The following is a 10,018-nucleotide window of genomic DNA, read 5'->3' on the forward strand; positions in this document are numbered from 1 at the left end:
AAATAGTCACTAATGTTTTGTATATTATGATTAGGCCTCATGTGTGATGACTAATATAGTTACTAATGTTTTGTATATTATGATTAGGCCTCAGTTATGATGACTATAATAGTCACCAATGTTTTGTATATTATGATTATGCCTTATGTGTAATGACTAGTCTAAAATAGTCACTATTGTTTTGTATATTATGATTAGGCCTCATGTATGATGACTAAAATAGTCTCTAATGTTTTGTATATTATGAATATGCCTCATGTATGATGACTAAAATAGTCGCTTATACTTCGTATATTTTGATTAGGCCTCATGTTAATGTATGAAGACTTAAATAGTCTGTCCTTAATGAATTGTATATTGTGTTTAGGCCTCTTTCATGATGACTATAATAGTCACTAATGTTTTGTATATTATGATCAGGCTTCATGAATTATGACTAGAACAGTCACTAATGTTTTGTATATTATGATCAGGCTTCATGAATGATGACTAGAATAGTCACTAATGTGTTGTATATTATTATTAGGCCTCATTTTTGATTACTAAAATAGTCAATAATGGTTAGTATGTTATGATAAGGCCTCATTTATGATGACTAAAATTGTCACTAATATTTTGTATATTATGATCAGGCTTCATGAATGATGATTAAAATAGTCACTAATGTTTTACACATGAAGTTTAAGTCTATGTATTCTAAACCTTATTGACAAAAAAATGTATAACTTTAAAGCTCATATTTGGTCACCTAATGTTTGTATGTTATGGTGTGTACATAAGTTATTGGGTGAAATTTGAATAGGCGTTTCTAAAATGCAGCCAATAATATATAATAGCGCACCTACATTACTTTGTTGTGTATTCTTATTTAATTGTGAATGCATTTGATTTTTATAGACACTGTTTCTAAAGAAACTTGGCGCTTTAATTGTTTGGCCGTTGTCTGCAAGTTCTAACGTTGCTGAAATTTTAACACTATGTATTTACACTTTTGTCTGTTTTTAAGTCTAACCACTTTCATATAGGAAAACATGAGGTGTGCTTTCACTTCCGTTCATGTATCACATCGTAAATCAACGAAGTTTTTCGTTTAACTCATCATATAACATCCTCTTTAATTTGCTGATTCTTTGTCTTATTTTTATACTTGAGTCCACTAGTGACAGTTAAGTCTTCTACTTAAGAGGGTTCGGAGGACTTTAAACTTTCAAAATAAATATAAAGAAATAGTTACACTTTTTTTTTTTGGGGGGGGGGGGGGTTGGGGGGGGGGGTAGAGGTACCCTCCTCGAAAACAGTTATAAACCTTTCCTGGACAAATGAAAAGCTTCAATTTAAGATAATCCATATCGGTTCAGTGGTTAGCGAGATCCTACGGTTCCCCCAAATAAACAAACTCACAGACATTCTGTTACTTTTGATGTAACTCTGTGCGGTAGTGAAAGTCCACCCAAACATAAAACCAAATTATTCATGGTTTTACAAATTCAGAGAAAAACATAATGGAAAAAAATGCATAGATTTTAGTAGAGTAATTGCCAGGTAGCTGCCTGCGTTTATAGTTTTCATTGACTGGGTTAGGACACCGGAAGAAAACTTTTTTTTGCCTCAAAATAAATTTGCATTATTTTACTTTAATTTATTATCTAAAAGTATTCTATAACCAATAAGAAATAAAGAATAAATTAAACTATGTACCTTTAGCTTTGAATTTGATTATTAAGATTCCTATCCTTTCTTATGGCTATAGGTGAAGTTATTCAAGAGTTTATTTTGTATATTCATGTAATAAAACAGAAAAATAGGACTAGAATTTTGATAACAACTTTCAAGGCTTAATGGTTAACTGTGTTGCAATGTTAGACGTGAATATATCGGAATTAATGTAGGGATTGTGTTGGCCTTTAAACAGGTGTAACTCATTTTGTCTATCCTAAGATTTCGATAACAAAGTTTTGATTGAGTTCTTCAATTTAGGGTAGCTTCACAGGTTTCGGGTTGGTTTTAAGCTATTTTCCTTACTTCCCTACACTTCAAATACCGAGCACCCAGATGCTAGGGGCGCAGCCGCTAGTTGTAATAAAATAAGTGTTATTTTTTTGAAGGAGTGTTCCACCCTTCAGAAAAATAGCTGAAAACCATCACATAAGACTAGTGGGTTTAACCTTGGGAAGCACAGCCAATTCGATTCAGTGGTTACAAAGATCTTAGTCTTTAAACGGACATATTTCTAGATATAAGCATAAATATTAATAAACTAAAATATATACATATTGATAAACTTTGTGTTTTCGTATGAACGTTTTGATACGCAATATTTGCGTAGGAGTTACATACGGGTTGGGGGGTGTTTTTGAATTTAAGCATATTCTAGATTTTTAGCCCACAGACAAGCTACATTTTTGTTTTGCTTTAAATTCTTCAATATAAGATGGGCCTGTTTTAAGGTCTAGGCATTCCCAATACTAACTATTTTAAAGGCTTTAATATGACGCAGTGTTTGATTTATGTTTCATTTTTTCTCTAACCTTTTTTTTTGTAGTATTGTGTGAAAAACGTTAACTAAGGTTATTTAGTTAATACCATACTATATATGTGAAGTTTGGGTTTCAATATAGGATAACAATTTTATTATGCTTTTAAGACTTTCATATAAAGATTTTGATAGTTTTTTACTGCATCGTATTTTTGATAGCTTTCCGCGGATTTTAAAATAAAAAATTATAAGATTAAACCCAGATTTGTAAGCCATGAGGGGCCAAAGGCGGGCTAACAAAATTGTCATTGATTTTATGATTCTTATTTTAATATCCGTGGAAAATTGTCTGTAATGCTATAAATGACTTTTTGGTATGGCTGAGAATCGGTTTAGAAGCCGTATATAAAATATTTATATGAATTTTAATACTTTACCTCCTATTGGTATATAAAGCTTATTATAAATAAATTAAAAATTTTTTAATAAGTATTTACACAATAATATAATAAACGAGGTTTTTTGTATATCTGTACAGTAACATCTCTTTAACAGTAGTTTTTGAGATAAAAGGTTTGTTTTATTTGCTATTTGAAATAAGCAGAAATCACAATAATGACTCAAAAATTTTCTTACCTATTTTGTTAATGATCAAATGGCGTGATGACCAAATATGTAACTTTTCATTGATAGTAAACAGTACTTTTTAACCTTCGCAAAAGAAAACTAAAATTATCCACTTTTCCATATTAACAAATGTAGGAAAATTGTATTTTTATATAAATCCTTCCCGTTTTAAAAATGAATTTTAACACTTTGATATCTTGTAAGAATCGCATTTCTGCTCTTTGCTTACTTTATTAAATAGCCTAAAACCAACAAAAGACCATAACTAGGCTACCCTTAACTTAGTCATTAATAGTCACTATAACAAGATCATGTCGATAACAAGTCAGCTATTGCCATTTTACAAACAATTTGAACTAATGTATCAGCGTAATACTTTTCAATCTAACAGTGCAAAAAAATTGTGAAACTCTTTGCTTAGAAGTTTTGGTGATCTTATGGTACACACAACCTATTACTTGAGTTTAAAGATTTGCAAAACTTAAGAAATTAAGTGCATAGACGTCCAAGGTTGGGGGTAAAGGGATGTTTACCCTTTAGACTTTGAAACCCTTGATTTTAGTTTTTACCCCTCCTACCTTTAAAAACCCCTCATTTTACCCTCTTCATTGGTAAGCTTGGACGTCCTTTAGTAAGTTTCTAATATAAATATATAGATAATAAAACTGTTTGGTTTCACACATACTAAAGGTGTGCCATCATTTACACATACTCTCTACTGAGATTTTAATATTTGGAACAAGGATGACAACATTCATAAGTAGCTAATCAGAAAAGAAAACATACATGACCTACACTCCAACGGACCAAGTAAGTTATGTTCTTAATCTTGATGCGCTCATTGGTGTAAGGAATCGTTACCCAAACATTCAGCTGGCTGTCTTAGATAGCAGCCAAGAAAATCACATTTTCTCCATACTATTACGGACGGAAGGACAAAGGTAACTACAGAATAGCTTCGCTATGAAAAGACTAGCAGCCATCAATTAAAAAGAGTGTTTAATGATAATAGTGAAGCAAAAAGAAAAGGGACAGTTTGTGCTGTTGTTATAATATGCTATTATAATGATTTGATAGTGATTCATGTGCGGATATGATTGCACACATAAAAATACAAAATTTTGTGGCTTTTCAAATTATCTTCTGTTTAATTTCTATTTTTCTAAAGCATATATTTTCTACAATGAAGTAATGTCAGAGGCATTCTGGAATTGTCTTATCAACCTGAAACTAGAATTGCCTGGTTCGCTTTTTGTTGTTGTATGTTTTGGTATTTACATATTTATGTGCTAAAATATTATTTTGTAATATGTTATGAAACGTATACAGTAATCAACTTTACAGTTATATAATCAAACTTGGGGATATGCCCATAGCATCAAGGGGCTTTATATTTAAAGGGACATAGAGGGTCCAAAAAATAGCTAAAACCATCAAAGGACCTATGTGAAGCTTATCTAAAAAAGAAAACAAATAGGTTCCACTGTTATTGAGATCATAAGCTACAGACAACCCTTATATAACAGGATATTATTTACTTTTTGACCCTTGGTTTATCTTATAGATGCTGTCATTCTTGTTTAATCAGCTTTATAGTTTGGTGTAATAAAATTAATTTTTATGTATGAAAAAAAAGTAAGGAATATTTAGATAAGGGGGGGGGGGGTTAATGCAATTATCTCGTAATCAGTGAGCAAATGGCACACAGCGGTCTAAGGCCGGACATTTCGCCAAAAATCAACTTTGGAGTTTCTCTAAATAAATAAATTATTTTGAAAATATATACCCTATCTCATATAAAACCGAAGAGTTTTTGTCTTTTTAACTATTGGTTGATGAATTATGAACTTTGAAACATGAAGGTTAAGGAATATTTTCACGTCATGAATTTTACCTTTTTAATTTTCACCATCTCTGGAAAAAATATGTTTTTTTTCAGTGTTACATTGATACAATGAAGTTTTTTCACCTATTTATATTTATAATACTACATGATCTATTAGGAAACTGGGGATAAAAAATTTTTTTTACTTTTTTCATCCATTTTTATGTTGTTTTTGAAAAATGTTCATGTTATTTCTTAAATATTTTTGCTAAAAATTTTGGCAATAATTTTCAGTTTTTAAGTTTTTCACCAAAAACCGGGCCCCGCAACATACCAAACCATATATTATTCTTAATATACAGGTATAATGCCATAGTTTGATGTTTAGTTTAGGTTGTTGCAGGGCCCGGTTTCTTGCAAATTTTAACTTTAATTTAAGGGGCCAAACTCTAAAATTACAATACAAGAAGAAAAAATTGTTGCAATTTTTTTTCTTTTCATTGTTAATTTTAATTTCTGATGCATTTAAACTGCCCATAAAGTGCCTACGATAAATTAAGATACTTTAAGAGATTTAAAATGAATGTTTTAATCTTTTTAAGGGGGGGGGGGGGTGTTTAATGCATCCTTTTCGTAATCTATGCGCAAATGGCACTTAGAATCCGAATTTTGTTATGAAACTTCGCATGAATATTCCTTGGTAGGTCTATTTTCCTTAAATCAAACAAAAAGTTGGAAAAGTAATGGCTAACGGCTGGCGGCTCAGCCGTTTAGCAGTTTTTTTGGCCATTTTCAGGGCAAATCCATCATTTATTACATAGGAAACAACTTCTTGAAACATAATTTTGCTATAATTGATGTTAAATTCTTAAAATGTTAAATAGCCATTTTAAGAATTTCTTGTACCAGCTGCTCAACGGCTAGAACTAGCGGAAACGGCTGGGAGTGGCCAAGAGTATGATGTGTAGATAGGGCTTGTGTCGTGTCTAGCTAGGGGTAAGTTTTTATGGGTGCTGAGCTCAAAAATACTTTTAAAAATAGTGGGGGCCCATCCATATGGCAGCTGGGAAACGGCTTCGCCTCAGCTGTTAGCCATTTTATAAGACTAATTAATGATATTTTTTAACAGTAAGAATTTCGGTAAATTTAACTTCTTTCATTTATACCCATTTCTAATTAATTTTACTGGATATATTAATAATTTTTTTAATTTCTAGATTTAGCTGTTAAACAGCTAAAAACATTACTATATAGATTAATTATTATTACTTATCTCAGAGAAAATAACTTCGTAAAAGAGGGTGAAGAAACTTGAATTAGTTGTATCAAATGTATGTTGCACAAGGTTGGTGATTGGGCATTTACCTTTATATAATCATTTCTACAGTAATATTTATTAATGCTTCAAGGTTTTTCAATGTTTTATTGCTATAAAACATCGAATTTAGGCTCTTTACCAATTAAGAAAATATTATGAAAATATGAAATTTTAGCTAAGTTTCAAAGTATTTTCTAGACCAGTTGGCTTTTGTTTTTCTTCTCTAGATGAATATACGAGTTGCATTGGGTAAGAATAAGGCGCAGGCTTTTTATTTTAAACGATTCTATCAACTACAAGCTGAGAAAATTGACTTTGAGTAGAGGTAGGTGAAATGTCCACCAAAAGGCCAAAATAGACCACTGTGTGGCACTTATCTGAAATTTTGCATGAGTAATCCTTGGTAGGTCTATTTTCCATAAATCGGACAAACAGTTGGAAAAGTAACGGCTAACGGCTGGCGGCTTAGCCGTTTTGCCATCTTCAGAGAAAATTAGTCACGAAACCAATCTCCACATAAAACTCTTTGCCACTCCAAAACGATATCAAACGGTTCTATCCGGTAGCTGTTGGTACTTGGTTGGGGGGGAGGCGGATGTGCCACTTTTTGAAACCAAAACTAAAAGTCAAAGGAACTCAACTAAAAAAAGTTACAGGTCTGAGATTTTGCATGGCAGTTGCTTTATAGGGTTACAATATTATATGGAACATTGAAGAAACGGCGGCGCATCCGCCGAAAACCGCCGAGAAATTTCAAAAAAAATTCGGCGGGAAACGGCGGTTTTCGGCGGTTGCGCCGCCGTTTCTTCACAGTTCCATATTGTACCTCTATAAAGCAACTGCCATGCAAAATCTCAGACCTGTAACTCTTTTTTTAGTTGAGTTCCTTTGTTGACTTTTAGTTTTGGTTTCAAAAAGTGGCACATCCGCCTCCCCCCTTTAAAAAATGGTCATTGCTATCATATAACATGAATTAAACCAAAAATATGTTTTAAAAAGTTGATTACTATGCAATTAATGATGAATTTGCCCTGAAAATAGGCAAAAAACGGCTAAACGGCTGAGCCGCCAGCCGTTACTTTTCCAACTTTTTGTTAGGGAAAATAGACCTACCAAGGATTACTCATGCAAAATTTCCAAGTGCCATTTGCTCACTGATTACGAGATGGTTGCATTACCCCCCCCCCCCTTTAATAACAAGGATACAGGGAGATATCAATTGCAACTAAATTAATCTTTTTAAAATCCGTAAAATTATTTTTCTTTTATTTAGTACTGAAAGTTAATTTCATATATACTTATTGATTTTTATTAGGGAATTCCATAATAACTCTCAATTGTAGTAAGTTACTTACTTAAAAAAAAGTGTCGTGCATAGTAATTCACCTGGGGGTGTTAAACCATTAGTGGGTGAAAAAGGGGAAGTTAAGTGGGTGGCGACAACCCCCTTACATACGTCATTGTCCTTTAACCTATTTAAAAGACCAGAAGTTACACAGATCTTTCTGAACACATAATAAACCACTTTTAGTGAATGTAAGTTTGAAATGTTTGTCTGTCCCATATGATCTTGATTACCATGCACTGGACTGAATTGGTTCTTCAAACTTTAATTAGTCTCTAGCTGAAGTTATTTTTTTTTACAAAAAATATATAACTTATAACCCTGTAAGCAAAGGGTTTAGCCTCTAGTTATTAATAAAAACAATAATCAATTAAATCCTCTTGATTAAAATACAAATATTTCCTCATTTTTTGGCCTTTGCAAGGATGACAACATCCATAAAGTAGAAGCTTAACAAATCTTACATTCATATAAAATTTCAATACTTTTATTATTGTAGAAACTGCTTAATATTTTTGTTTATAGTCGATGAAATGACCAAAGATTAGGATCCTAGATATGCTTTGCTTCCTAAATTGTGCTTAATCTTCTTACAATTCACCATTTAAACACTAATTGGATAGGATAATTCAATAATGTTTATTGTTGTTAAGTGCTTTATTTGGCAAGGTTTAAAATTGTTAGGAAGATTCTATAACCCATAAATTAAATCTGTTATTATGGACAGGCTGAAAACATTTGTAGAAAAGATATGCTTTTTAATAATGGGCATATTATTTGAGTTCAACGACCGTACGTAGGTATTCAAGTTGAAATTCATATTTAATAAGAAAAGAATGTATTAAAACAAAGTAATATGCCTAATTAACCCTCTACTGCCGAAACATATATAATATGAAATAAAAATCAGTAAAAATGTCTCTTCATTACAAACATGAGTTAACTGCCGTATTTTTGCTCTACACTCGGTAATAAACCAACCATTTAATTTGTAGACCTTTGTCTGCAAGTCTTAAAAACTATGCATGCTACTGTTTATAGGTCAAGGCATTGCACCTATTTCTGAAGTAGAAAAAAGTTGGAGCTTTTTATTTAATTAAATAATGGTTATAAAAAGTTGTTTCATTTTGTGTAATATAAAACGTATATTTCGTTTATGTGGGGTTGAAATGTCCGTCCGTCTGTTTGGAAGTAATGGTTATGAACAAACAGGTAGAAAAACCTCTCGGAGGTTCTAGAAAGGGAATGGGGGAGAGTAGTCGGAGTAGTTTTGGGGGATTGATTTCATGAGTCTCCGATAGAAGAGAAATAAGGGAAAGTGTTGAAAATATTTGGGGGAGATACTATGGAATTTTCGTGTAAATTGTAAAGTATTTTTTTCTCATAATATTGAAAATGTTATAAAAAAAGTGAAACTTTTTTTATGTATGTATAAAGCTAAAGTTTATTTGTCTGCTTACAAAGATCTCGAAAAATGCTGGTCTGAATTGGTTGTACTTTTTAGATGACGATTATAGATATTTTGATGGTGGTTTCAAGCTATTTTCCTCCCCTAGAAGTTAGTGGGGAGGCACCTAGTAGAAATTAACTGTATTAAAAATGTCAAATATAAACAATACTTAATTTTTGTTTTTTTTTAGGTAAGTCATTAATAAATGATAGCCATTGCTGTTATGTCAACTGCATGACAGAGAAGTAAAGTATAATGGTTCGTATTCATATGAAGAAAAAGTTATATGTTCTAACATTTTCCATTAATAATAACATATTAATTAAGACATTGGGCTGAATATTATACTAGTCCTCAAAGTTTTGTAAATTGTTTTTTATTTGATGGCTTAAAAACTTTGGGGACTTTAATTGAATTTTGTTTGGTTTGATCATAAAGATTAGTGTCCAATCGTTTCAACCGCTAATTTTAATCTACAGAAGGGGCAATTCTGTTTTTTATTTTTGGGAGTGTACAGTATTTTTGACTGGCGGAAAGGTTGTACGCACAATAACTTTTCTTTATGTGAAAAATCAACCTTTTGGTATGTTAAAAATGCATAAAAGTTTAACTGTGTGGTAGAAAGGTATTTTGATATCACTAAGGAACCATATTGGTTTACTTTACTTTGTACGGAGTATTCTTTAGTCATACCAAGGCTTTACCTTAGTTTATTATATATTCTACCTTTATATTATGTAATATTATACATGTATATATTCATATGTATATTAATGTTTTTATGAATCATAAAGTGTAAAAATGTGAATTTTTAATGACAAATACTTTATATGAAAATGTAACTTTTTTTTAGAATTTCTATTAGACTAAGAAAAATCACTAGGTACTTAAAAAAAACTAAAATAGTAGAAAAAATTTAAATGAATGCTAAAAATGTTATTTTTATTCAAATAATTATAAAGGAATTATTTATCAAA

General features: G+C 31.2%; 1 protein-coding gene across 20 annotated transcripts in view; it reads left to right on the forward strand.

The window, feature by feature from the left end:
- LOC145321947 (uncharacterized) overlaps positions 1–10,018 on the forward strand; it is an 80,299-nt gene that overhangs the window by 7,472 nt on the left and 62,809 nt on the right. The gene's annotated exons all lie outside the window — the stretch shown is intronic.

This window comes from Acartia tonsa, chromosome 6, assembly GCF_053477335.1.
Source record: "Acartia tonsa isolate MP-2025a chromosome 6, ASM5347733v1, whole genome shotgun sequence".
NCBI classification, from domain to species: domain Eukaryota; kingdom Metazoa; phylum Arthropoda; class Copepoda; order Calanoida; family Acartiidae; genus Acartia; species Acartia tonsa.